Consider the following 13,553-nt stretch of genomic DNA (forward strand, 5'->3'; position numbering starts at 1 on the left):
GGTTGTGGTAGTCTTTGCCCCTCCCTTTCTGTGCTGCAAAGCGTGGGAAATACCTAATTAAAACGTGTATCGTTTCAGGCACGTGCGGTGGTAGTTTCGCGCCTTTTTTCACGTGAACTTGAAAAAAAAACCCTAACGTGTATCTCCAGTATTTCTGCCATCTTCAAGTTATGACTTTTCACCCCCCTCCCCAATTATTTTAGACCTACTTCTAAAATAATTCTGTGCAATAAAGAAAAGAAATAGTTTCTTTTCCAACTTCTTTCCTCTAATGAGGATATGTCTTTGGTTTAATAACCAACTAACCGTCTTTTAATAAGGAATTTTCTTCTATTGTGGAAGCCATCCGAGAGAGTATAAAGAAAAGTAGGTACTTTAAAACATTTTTCTCAAAAACCTTCCATGAGGAAATAATTTGAGAGACCACCTTTTTGAAAATTACAAATTAATAGGAATTTTTTGAAGTGTCTCTTTTTAAAAGAATGGCAGTGTCCCCCGGACTGGTTTTTAATTAATTAGAGATTTGAAGTTATCGATTTTTATTATCAAATTATTATTATTTTTTTTAAATAGACATAATAATAAGGGAAGACTGGAATTGAATTGAACTGAACTAAATTCTAAGGGATATTCGAACCTAAGCCTAAATTCATCAAAATCGAAATCAGACGGGTTTAAATTTAAATTTAATTACTGTACGCGGCGACAATGTAATAAGATCAGAATATATTACGGGCATTTCCTGGTTGGTTTATTAAGCTGACACTCGTATCGTCGTTAAGAGAGCTTAACTTTGCCTAATTCACTAATTATTACAAGAGGTTCCTCTATAATAGTATCTAATGTCATTGGGTCAAAGGTGATATAACTCACTCTCCGTCGCTATAGTAATCACTTCCTTGTATCTATCAATGCCATCCATATTAACATTATTATTTGATGAACCTAAGTTTCGGGACTTTCAATGAATAATCACGTATCTCTATATTTAATTAAATGCTTTGTTTAACACATATTTGCTTTCAAAAATAATATTTTATAATCCAATTTAAGAATTTAGCAACGTATAACCGGGATTTTCTCTCTAAAACCAAAAACGGTCTGTCTAAAATTCAAAAATAAGCTTCTACCCCAAAAGTGGATTTAAGTTCTTAAATCAAAAGCCACGTAACTCTTAGTATTATTCCGTATAAAGATACGTGTAAATTCCAAACTCTAAAATAATAAAAAGAAATAAAAATAAAACCTGTAAACTTCCGAGGAATTAAGCATATTTCGCATAAGCTTCTTATAAAAACCCATATAATTTTTCTTTTTCTTTTTCTGCTAAGTTGTAGGATTTCTTAGAATTTTTTAATAGATGATGGTTTAAGAATATATAAAGTAATAGCAGTACGGGTAATATTTACGTAGGTTGATCGTGTTATCTGCCATTAACACTTTATAGAGAAAGCTACCAAAAAAAACACAGTTAGGGATTTACGTTTTAAAGTAAAACCTTTTAGATAAGAAAACTTAAAAGTTACGCGTGTTGTGCGAGTGATAAAGATAAATTTAAGTGAAGTTAACGAAATTAAATATTTGACAATCTAGGGTATTTAAGAAAATTTCGAAGCTGCTACGCAACTTCTACACAAATTTAACTGTATCACCTGCCAGTCTTCCATCTAAACAATAAAAAATCTTTCGATATCAGTTTAAATTAAAACTTAAGGGTCTCAAACTTTCGTTAATGGTTTCAGCAAGGTATCTGAATGTAAAACAAAAGATTTTCCATGCATGCACCAAAGAATATATAATATACTTGTAAGTCCTTCAATACATCTTAAAAGGATTGGTCTAAGAAACAAAAAAGAAGGGGGGGGGGACTGTCTTTCTTTCTTATCTATAATAGTGTATAATGCTTTCGGTACCTCGCGCTCTGTATGTATTAATCAAGCCATACCTTTTTTTACTTTTGGAAATCTTCGAAACCGCGTCAAGTTAAGTTCAAAGCAAGGTGAAATAAGGGGGAAGGGAAAAATGCACGAGGTATGTATGAGTGGGTTCCTTGAGAAAGGGAATATTTTTGGTAAAGGAGGTACCTTGATAAATGACTCTTTTGGAGATCGAAGAGGCAGGTAAAATATGTTTTGGCATAGTAAAAAGACCGATATGTCCCCAAAAAATGGATGGATGGCTTTTAGAAGGGATAAACACTGATAATGGTTTCAAAATGGACTGGGATTTTTTTTTCTTCCTTGGCATGCAGCTCTAGCTTGAAAAGTAATTTTCAATCTTAACTCCGAACTTTATTACGGCATTTTATTATTATTATTTTTTTTTCAAAGTGGACATAGGTCTTAATTGTTTCTATCGTGATTTTCTGGGAGGTAAACCTGACCCCAACACATGGTTTTCATTTTCCGTTAAGTTAGGTTAGTTAAAATTTGGTTGGATTAACGTTTAGAGAGGCTATACGTTATAGGTATGGAGATTACTAACCGAATCTCACTTCCTTCTTTCCAAAATTAAATACTAAGCCAGTCCTAATTAAGAGTGACATAAATCTCTTGATTAATTAAATAGAAAGGTTACTTATATAATTTGTCCCTTATAAAAGAATAAATATTAGCAAGAGAGAGACTTAGTGAGAGCTTCCCATTGTCGTACATTAAGACAATAAAAAGGTTATCCTATTTATTCCATCGCTAGCTCTATTGGGGCCCCCCTTTCAATAGCCAGGGGGGCCTAGCTGCGCCTTGGTTGTAAGAAAAGAGAGAGAAAATGATTTTTATTACTCAAGACGCCCGAGCGCTTCTCGCAATAACCTAAAGGTGTGGACAATCAAATCTTGCTGCAGAGTGGTGCAGACCTGGAGGAAATGAAAGTACAAGACGAAAAGAAAAAACTTAGAGCTCTGATTAGAAACCATTACTAAAGGAGACACGAAGGGATTATAGTAGAGAAGAAGGTTGCGTCCAATATGTCCATCAGCGTCCCTTAATTTTTCGAGAGACAGGATTCATACAACTTATGTAAAACCGTATTCACTGAAATAAAACCTTTCTCTAAAAAAAGAAAAAGACCCGCGGTTTCTGAGTACGAACTAGAATTGGAAACGACTTTACCGGGCACTGACCATCTTCGAAAATTGATCCTTTAGGTATTGGCACTCAATGGCTCTACCAACTGCGCCATGATACACGCCACTCTTTTAGCTAAACTAGTATTGAATTTAAACTAACGAGCCTAAAAGAATTTCTCCGCACCCACGTGGGCTCGAACCCGGGTCCTTTCGAACGTGAAGCGAATGCGATGACCACTACACAACAAATACATATACAACCACAAATCGTTTGACTAAATCTTATTTGACTTAAAAACTAACGAGCATAAAAAACTTGGCCGCGCCTACGCGGTCTCGAACCCGCGACTATCCGAGTGTGAAGCGGTCTTATTTGAATTAAAAACAAACTCAAAAAAAGGTACCGACCCGAATTGGGATACCGACCTCTTGAGGTACCGACCCCAATTGGGATACCGACCTCATGAAGTACTGACCCCAATTGGGATACCGACTTCTGAACTCTCTTTGAGCTAATTTAGTTGTCAATTTAAACAAACGAGCATAAAAGAATTTCTCCGCACCCACGTGGGCTCGAACCCGGGTCCTTCCGAGTGTGAAGCGGATGCGATGACCACTACACAACAAATACATATACAAACAAAAATCGTTTGACTAAATCTTATTTGACTTAAAAACTAACTCTAAAAACTAACGAGCATAAAAATCTTGGCCGCGCCTACGCGGTCTCGAACCTGCGACTATCCGAGTGTGAAGCGGATGCGATAACCACTACACAGCAGATACACATACAAGAGCGCATCGTTTGACTGAACCTTATTTGAATTAAAAACTAACTATAAAAAATAACTACGGTATCTGTGCACGAACTTCATTGGACACGACTTCACCGGGTACTGACCACTTCGAGTACTGATCCACTGTGGGACACTGACCACTTCGAGTACTGATCCACTGTGGGATACTGACCACTTCGAGTACTGATCCACTGTGGGATACTGACCACTTCGAGTACTGATCCACTGAGGGATACTGACCACTTTGCGCTCTGACCATCTTCGAAGATTGATCCTTTAAGCATTGGCATTCAATGGCTCTACCAACTGAGCCACGATACACGACGTTGAACCCTCTTTGAGCTAAATTAGTATTGAATTTAAACTAACGAGCCTAAAAGATTTTCTGCGCACCCACATGGTCTCGAACCCGGGTCCTTCCGAGTGTGCAGCGGATGCGATAACCACTACACAACAAATACATATACAAACACAAATCGTTTGACTAAATCTTATTTGACTTAAAAACTAACTCTAAAAAAAATCTTCGGTATCTGAACAGGAACTTCAATGGACACGAAGCGATCTCTTCAGAGCAAAGTTACTCAAACCTCAGAAATTTCCCTGAATTTAACTAAAAACTCTAAATTTTGTTGTCAACAATTTATTTCCCTGAGTTTTCCAGGTGTGTATGAACCCCATAGTAATTGTTAGATGAGGTAACTTTGAAACACATATTTTAATTAATACCAGCATCAACCAGGGCTCGTTCTAGTCCAGCGGGGGGGGGGGCGGGGGGGGAGGAGTCAAATTTTGAAACATTTATGAGTAAAGGAGATATTCGTTATATAAACGTATTAAGTCGTTAAAAATGTAAGGGCATGTATCCAATCTAGAATCGGGCGGGCAGGCATCTAGCTAGGATCTTTCTAATGTCATTATGAATAAACGTTAAGTCTGTTTACTATAGGAAATATCCTAAAGGGATCTAGCCCAACCAAGGCTTAAAAGAAGAGAATAAACTCGGGCTCAGGCAGGACGGTGGTGCATGGTGGGCCGCGGGCACTCGTTCCGTATATCTTTATCGGTTTCTAGCGATAATAACCCTAGAGTAGCGATGGAGCGAAACTAAGAGCAGTCCGGAGAAAGCTAAAGTTCAGGGGGATAAGAGTCAACCTTAATCAAGAAGCGGCAAAAAGAGCCCAAAAAGGGTCATAGATTAGGAATGGAATGCGTCCGAGATAGAACACAGCGACCAGGAGATTTAAGGTTGTACGAGAAGGGGTGGTTGAGAGATGGGACCGTTACGCGTGGATTGTTCGTTCCCCCTAAAAGATAAAGTATACATGTTCCAAACGCCCCTTAGCAGCGGCCACTATCCCTAACCGGAAGTTATAAGAAAATTGGACCAATATCACGTGTTCTATGACGTCAAAATTAAAATCTCGTCTAAATTAGAAGCCGCCATCTTTAAAATCCGCAAAACCAATTTATGTTGTTTAGAGGTGCCGCTATATCTACATCCGTTTTGGTCCAATATATTGGGGGAATGAAGAGGGGAATCAAGGAATAATTCGGAACATGTAACTGGCGATAGCAAGACATGTGGAAACACTGTTAGTGAACAATCCATAGTGTTAGGTAATCCATGGGTTATGGGACCAACCAAAAGATTTCGCCCCTCCGACTTGTCCTGGTGTCATTTCCATTTCCGTACGTGTTTTCTCTTCACAATGTTTTCTTAATTATCTCATCTATCAATAAAGGCCAGAGGACGGAGATAGAACGGGAGGGGGAGGGAATTCTGGGTAGGGTCATCAAGAGCGGGTATAAAAGTCAAAGCAAACATAAATGGCCGCAGGACTCGCGGGGGCAAAAGGGTGGAAAATCGCTACGACCCATGCAGCGACTCCTGGAATAATAATTAGATTCTCCCTGGCTCGACCATCTCGATCTCGTTAGGGTTTTACCTTTCTCCCTCATCCCCTTGGGCATACGGTCCGGTCGCTTGTGGCCTACCTATACCCTCCATACCACCGAAAACCCTAAAGTCCAACCGCCGAATAAACTATAACCTATTGAAGCTCATAAGATAAAAATTAAATATCTTAACATAGTAACAAGGTACTAAGAAAGTTTCTTTTAAAAAAAAAATAAAACCCTGAAAAACCGATGATTACTACCTTAAATTTTTACTCTCTGCTAAACGGATCGGAAAAAGAGCAGAAAAAACCGGGTTTCTTTTTTAAAAAATTGGAAACAAGCTAAATCAGCAAACAGGTTCAAAAAAAGAGTCAAGAGAGGGTTTTCAGAAGCGCGATAAAAACCTTTTTAATTCTATGGAATCATGGATGGAGGATTGAAAGCTGACGTAATCAATTTCAAAGTTTGGAGGTTTCTTTTTTTCATATATATTAAAATAAAATTGGTCTATTAGAAGGCAAATACCTTATATTTAAATGGGCGAGTTAATTTATTTAAAACCTATGCATAGTTTTGAACTAATATATTACCATAAGTTCATAAGATATGTTCACCATAAGTTTGTCACTGGTTACTGAGAGACGTAGGTCATAGATTCAGGGTAAAAGGACGTCTGGCGAGATGCTGTCAAAGGCTTAGTAATTCAGACTAAATAGGGGGAGATGGAAGTCCTACAAAATTAACCACCGAGTGTAGGACTTCAAGCTGTAAGTCTTTACCATCACACAAGGAACGTATCTTATAAACTTATAATATACTCTATGGAGCCGTTTTCCCATCCCCATATAGGTTTTAAAATGAAACTAATGTGACGAGGTTAAAAAGAAAGTTTTCGCTTCTTTGTGAAAGGTCTGTCTGCCTGCTTAGATATTTATCCAAAGTAAAAGTCTTTTTCAAACGAAAAGAAAGAATCTACCCATCCCATTAATACAACGAGGCATAAGAAAAAGGAATAAAAATAAGGGTAGAAAATGAGGTTTTAAGAAAGACCCTTTCATCCCCTTTGAAGATGAGCTCCTAAAAATCGCCTCTTTGTGGTCTGCTTCATTTTAAAGCTCTAGAGAAATAAAGAAAACCAACAAGAAAAGAAACCAAGACTGTTCTATTTGAACAGGGATACATATAGCTAAGAGGAATCATCTTCATTCAGCGTATCTAGGTGCGGATTTTGCTGTGGGAAGAGCTAGTAGACGTCAGAATTGTTAATAGGCATGACGGATAGTAAGTCTTCACAAAACCCGAATTCATAGAAATTAACGCTGGAGACAATAATTCCTAGTGGCTGTTTGTATTCCTGGTTTGAAAGGATGCAATGCAACGAAATCCATAATATGGGAATTGGGAAGTTAGGTGAATTAAAGTCAACCAGGCTTAAGTCAGCTTTGAGTGTATTGTTTTAAATAAACTAAACAATACGAGTATGAATTTAAAGTTGATATCCGTCCATTTTTAAAACGAAAAGAAAATGGCGCTCCAATATAAGTTTTTGGTTAGGCAGGTTTGGAATGAATGATTCTGATTAACATTCGAATCAACGCAAACTGCTCTTGAATTGAGGAGATATTGTAAATTGCAGTTTTTAAAAGTCATTAAATACCATATTAAATGAAAGTAGTTTAAGATTCTTTCAAGATTGAAAATGATTCCACATTGAAATCCTTTTCATCTAGGGGGGGGGAGGTTAGAGATAAAGGTTACCTTCCCCTTGGGTAGAACTTTTCTTTTTCTTTCAGCTTTATTCTCAAAAGATTTGAACGAAAAGAACAAAGCCGAACTTTTTTAAAACTCGACGTCAAAAGAAACTCATTTGAATAAATATTAAAAATTCATCGCTTATAAAAAATGAATTGAACACTACTTTCTTTAACACTGAGAATTCATACGCTTTAGCCTTCCTAAATATATTAATATATCAAATACCAGGAGTACATAAATAATTAAATAAATCCCTACACACTAATGAAGAAATTAGTCTCTAACGAATCGACAAAAATGATAAGAAAAGCGCTTTAGGGACTAATTAGCTAATTTAGCGGGAAAAAGGGATAAATCGTTAGGATAATGATAATATCTCATTAACGATGCTAATATTATAGATTCACCCAAGCTCCTTTTTACCGGTGTGGGAACGACACCACCCTAGCTGGATCTTAATTAGAAATTAAGCCTAATTAAGGAACGGTATAGCTTCTAATACGAACTCGACCGCACACCAAAAATAGCGGAGGGAAAAATATTATTAATTAATTCCGGAAAGATTAAATATCTCGTAATAATGTTTTCCCCATTGTGAACTCTCCTAAAATTAGCGCAACAGTTCTAATCACTAAATGATCTAGTAAAGTACAACGTCAATACACGAAAACAATTTAAAAAATGAAAATTGACATGAGCACATGCTCGGCTCCATTACGCAGAAACCAAATCAAAAAAGAAATTTCTCATATTTCCGGAGGACCTTAGGAATCGCTCGCTTTACACGATTTTACTTTTAAATTTTTGGGTGGAAAACGTGTCGAAAAAAAGAAAATAACCTTTGACCCATGCCACTTATCACTATTAGGTCTAGGACAGGATTTTCAACGTACGAATTGGAATAAATTCTACACCCATGCACCGCTAGATAAATTTAACAGGGATTTTTCAACCCTTTTTCTGGCATCTATGATCTACATTTTATCCGAATTTTGCCAAGTTCCTAACCTTATATCTACTTGATGGGATCTGAATCTGTTACAAGGGGTGTTAAGGGAGCTGGGAAAGGTGTATAGCCTAAGGTTGTATTTCTCTTAATAGGGGGGTTTGAGAAGCGATTGGAACGCTTTAATTACGAAGGTTTGCGCTGGATTTTCCATCAAACTAAAAGGCATTTACTCCGAGTGTAGTTAAAAGGGAAACAAATTACGCTTAATATAAAATAAGACTACGTAACGTTACGTAACGGCGCTTGTCGTAAGCCCGGAGAAATTCGTGGGACACTTTTTCCGTAATTACATTTAATGATTTAAATTAAAAATAATTATTTCAAAAAACTAACTGTGTTTTTTTTTAAATATAGCAAAAATAGTAGCGTATGCCCATGGGATTCCACGGACCTATTGGATTTAGGAAATGCAAATGCATCCGATTTGGAAAATATTTGCATTTCAATATAAAATTTTTCCATTTCAATCCATATATATTGATTAATTTCGAACTATAATATTAATAATACGTATTCTTCCGAAAATTGAATTAATAAATATTAATGACTTGGTGGCAGAGAATTCCGACTAAAATCAACGAACATCAAATTAAAAAAATATTTATGGTGTTAAAATTCAACAAGTATTTGAAGACGGTAATTAAACTTCCAGGTTCGTGAAACTCGGTGTAATTACTATATGGAACGTGTAGTTTATCATGGTAGTTTCAATTTTACCCTATCTAATGTTGAAAAAAAGTTACAGCCTATTTTAGTCATTGTCAAAATGAAAATAAATCAGGGCCGTTTTAAAAAACAAAATCAACTTTTTTTCCATTATCCGTTAAACTGCAATAAAATAGCTCAAACTTTCATTATAAGATAGAAAAGAAAATATCCATTTTCAAGGCTGGATACTTCAAATGACCTTCCAAAAACGACCCCATGAACCAGGAAATAGGAATTGCGTAACCTTAACATAAGAAGTCTTTAAAATAAAACAAAAACGCTCTAAAACATTTTCTTTTAAGAAAAACAATACTTGGACATTAAGGGGTGACCTTACGGAAGTATTTTTTAAAAGAGAGAGAGAGAGAGAGAGAGAGAGAGAGAGAGAGAGAGAGAGAGAGAGAGAGAGAGAGAGGCGATTGTTTCCCAGAGTTCCTTCGCCGGCTATTATCTTAAAAGGTTCTCTTAGAAAGCTCGTCCTTTGAAAGATAAAACGCATTTTCTCCGATTCCCAGGAAAAGTTCTAAGGCGCTAGCTAGCGAGGATCTTTTCGGAATTCAAATGAGACCTTAATCAAAGTAAACCGATCCGAAGACTTTCGTTCCCTCCACATTTTCCTGGAATGTTTCTAATATAATGTAAGACGTGCCTACACCGAATGACTACGGTATACACTTTCAATTTTGGTAAATGCATGCATGCATGCATGATAGATATCCTATAGCCTCTATTTCGCAAAATAATTCTTGGTAATTTTCTACCTTTCGAAATGAAGAAGGTTGGTTGCGGGTATTCGTAATTAGTTTATTTTTAGAGTGCGTATTGCAAATTAATTAAATATTCTAATTTAATCCAAAAAAACTAGCCAAAAATTGCGTTGTGATTTTCGTAATTTAAATACGTTTCCGACAACAACCTATTTATAGCAATTTATTTACGTACGGCATTTTTGTACTAAATCCAAAACAATACGAAAATATACCTACAACCATAAGTTTATAAGATATGTTACGTGATAAGTGTGACGCTTCCTATACTTCGTAATGCTAGAGACTTACAGCTCGAACTTGTTCCAGAACGAGAAGCGAGTATTGAAGTCCTACACTCGGTGGTGGTTAATTTTTCAAGACTTCCATCTAGGTCCTATTTAGTCTGCATTACTAAGCCCAAATTTGACAGCGCCTCACCAGGCGTATGTCGCTTCACCTCGAATCTATGACCTACATCCCTCACTTCATGACAAGCTCCAATTTCTAAGTTACCAGTGACAAACTTATGTAAGGAACATATCTTATGAACTTATGCCATAACAATGTACTTCCATCCCAAAACACACACCCAGCAAGTGTTATTTCCGTAAGTATTAATTCCGGTCCAATTCAAATTGTATCAAGGCGAATTTAAAAGTTTACAAGAGCGTAACCCGTTTTCGGTATAGGGTTTTGAAATTTAAATTGTAATTCAACAGCAGGTTTTATAAATTCACGACGTCTGTAGGGTTTTCTTAATTAAGCACTCCCGATAGAGACTCCGACGAGTAACTATATAAACCTTAAGCCTCGAGGATTTAAAACGAACCAAAAACCAAAAGTGTGGGCAGTTCGCGCGGTCGCGAGTCACAATCATAGTTGAGATGGTTGAGGATTCCGATCAGAAACACATACAGATAAACAAGGAATCATTGTGAAGCCATTTTCTCAACGTATCTAGACGGATTTATGGGAACAGATAGCAGACGAATTTTACTTGGCGAATAATCTATACCTCTGCACACACGCCTATTAACTCGCGTTGCTACCAACCAATGAAACGACAGTTCAGGGTAGGGTTGCCACAGATTTTTCATTTCAAAATTCCCTGACTTTTCCAGGTTTTCCCTGACCATCTAAAGCCAATTTCCCTGATCATTTTCTCAAGTCGATATGCAGCGGAAATTCCCCTGACTATTCCCTGACTTTTACGACAATTTTCGAATTCCCTGACTTTTTACACCCTTTTTCAAATTCCCTGACTTTTCCAGGATTTCCAGGTACTGTAGCAACCCTGAGTTAGAAAGACGTCATGAAGAATTATGACTCGTGACGCGTAGTAAAGTCTCAAGTCCGGTATACCCACAAAAACCCGCCTATAAATTAACACGTGGGATATAGTTGGCGCGCAATAATTCCCGTTAACTGTATGCATCCCTAACGCAACCAATAAAAATGGTTGGGCAAAATCCCTTAGTATAGAAAGGTTAGCCGTCCTCTCTTGACCCTGCAACCACACTTTGCATTTCGCTTGGAAAATTTTCCCAAGTCCCTAATTTAATTAAAAGGCCCAGTTTTCGATTTTTGAAGCGAGCAACGGCGGAAGTGTTTGCCCCTATATCCTTTCTTTTTTCTCTTTTAAACACCTACTTACTTCCCCTCTTTTAAAAATATCCGCGCTACTGAGCAAACATCGCTCACAAAAATTATTTACAGCCTTTAATACTGACGAGTAAGTGATTACGTTATATTTTAAGAGAAGTGGCTTAATTACGTATTCTTTTTATAAATGTATCCAAAGGCTGCTAGGTACAGTAAGGTGTAGCGTAGAAAAAGTGGAAAAATACGTAAGTTAGAAGCAAAAATACCATAAAATTAGCGATACAGTTAGATAATTCGAGGGAAATTATGCTAAAAATATCAACTTCGGTAAAATATTACCTTTAACACATGCTCGCCACATAAATACATTCAGTTTTGATCTATACACACCGTTAGTTAAGCTTAAATTTCAAAAGATAAAAAAAAAATTAATTAACAATATAGCGGAATTTCAATCACATCTTTCATGAGGAGAAAATATTCTTTAATTAAATTCCTTTAGGGGAAATAATGTTTATAGACAAAGGAATTAATATTACTCTATACCTTGAAATTAATTCAAATGTATTCTGGTTATTTGAATTGATTAATAACGTATTAAAATCCTATTAATAAGTTATTAGTCACTTTATATTTGAAAATTAAATTCCTTTAGAGGGCTGTGGAAGAGGATTTTGTGGAATTAAGGCGGGGGTTGTTGGTTGGAAGTTTTCTTTTTAAAATTTATTAAGAAATATTACGCCAAAAGGGACAGAGATAGCCCTTAGCAAATAAGTCCGGTTTCTTCCAGTTTACGTCATAGAGAATTACAGCTATAGGAGTAGCATGACCAGCTTAATTTTTATTTTCTCTATCAATAGCTATTACCTAACGAAAAATCAGAGTTAGTCTTTCAACTCCTCTTTAAATAATTCTCTCTGCTGCTACTATAGTTACTTCACCAAGTATTTACGAGTGTTCAAAAACTTTATTAAAACCTAAAAAACGAACGTTCGTATCCCTTCCGGCTGTTAATATAAAATGATATTGCAGTATCCACCAAAAAACCCCCATAAAAACCATTGGTTGTTATTTTTACTGGTTCTCTAAATACGACTACCTCCAGACAGTAAACAAATAGGCCATTTCAACGATAAACGTGAACAGAAAATCCCCTCGCCTTTAATCTATAGATAAATTAGTAAAAACTGAAGACACGCGCGTGGTCACGTGGGTTGGTGACATAGAAAAGGTCCATACATAAAAAAAAACTAAAATCCATATGAAGTTTTTACGTCAAAAAGTTTACATTTTATCTTTTAGAACAATGTCTTTTAGAAAAGTCTCGAATTTAAGCCGGGGATAATTATGTCCAGGGTCTTTTATACAGTATAAATTCGAAGGGTTAAAGGTCAATACGTCAAAAAGTTACAATTTAACGACGTTGGGAATTTCCACTTTGACATTTTTCAAACTTATAATTACCTATTCGATGTCAACGTATATAGCTAAAAATGTCAATCAAATTTTCTACAACGTAGGGGTTACGGTTTTGGCCTATAAACTTCGTACAAACTAACGTGTCTATCTCACATCACGTGATGCAACAAGAGATAATTGAGTTTCTTACCAAGGTTCGCGCACGCTATTATAAGTAACTCAACAATATTAAGTGTGATACTCGATTAAATACGCTAATAAATGTATGTATGTATCCTCTTTGTTAAAATATTTGGCATTTTGGAAACGTGAAGCGTCACACTTACGTCATTAATTTACTAATGGTACTACTACTTTTATATCCATAAAGTTTGACGTCTAATTAAAAATTGATCTAACACGCCTATTGTTGTTAATGGCACGTTTAAATTTAATAAATTTTAAAATAGTAGCTGCTATTCGGAGAAACCAACATTAAGGGGCAAAAGCCGTAATGTATTTTCAATACAACGCCTGTAAAAATGTTTCACTCTGCCGAACACTAA

This window comes from Phalangium opilio, unplaced genomic scaffold, assembly GCF_054372755.1.
Source record: "Phalangium opilio isolate 3A_F unplaced genomic scaffold, DU_Popi_V2 ptg000031l_1, whole genome shotgun sequence".
Classification (NCBI taxonomy): domain Eukaryota; kingdom Metazoa; phylum Arthropoda; class Arachnida; order Opiliones; family Phalangiidae; genus Phalangium; species Phalangium opilio.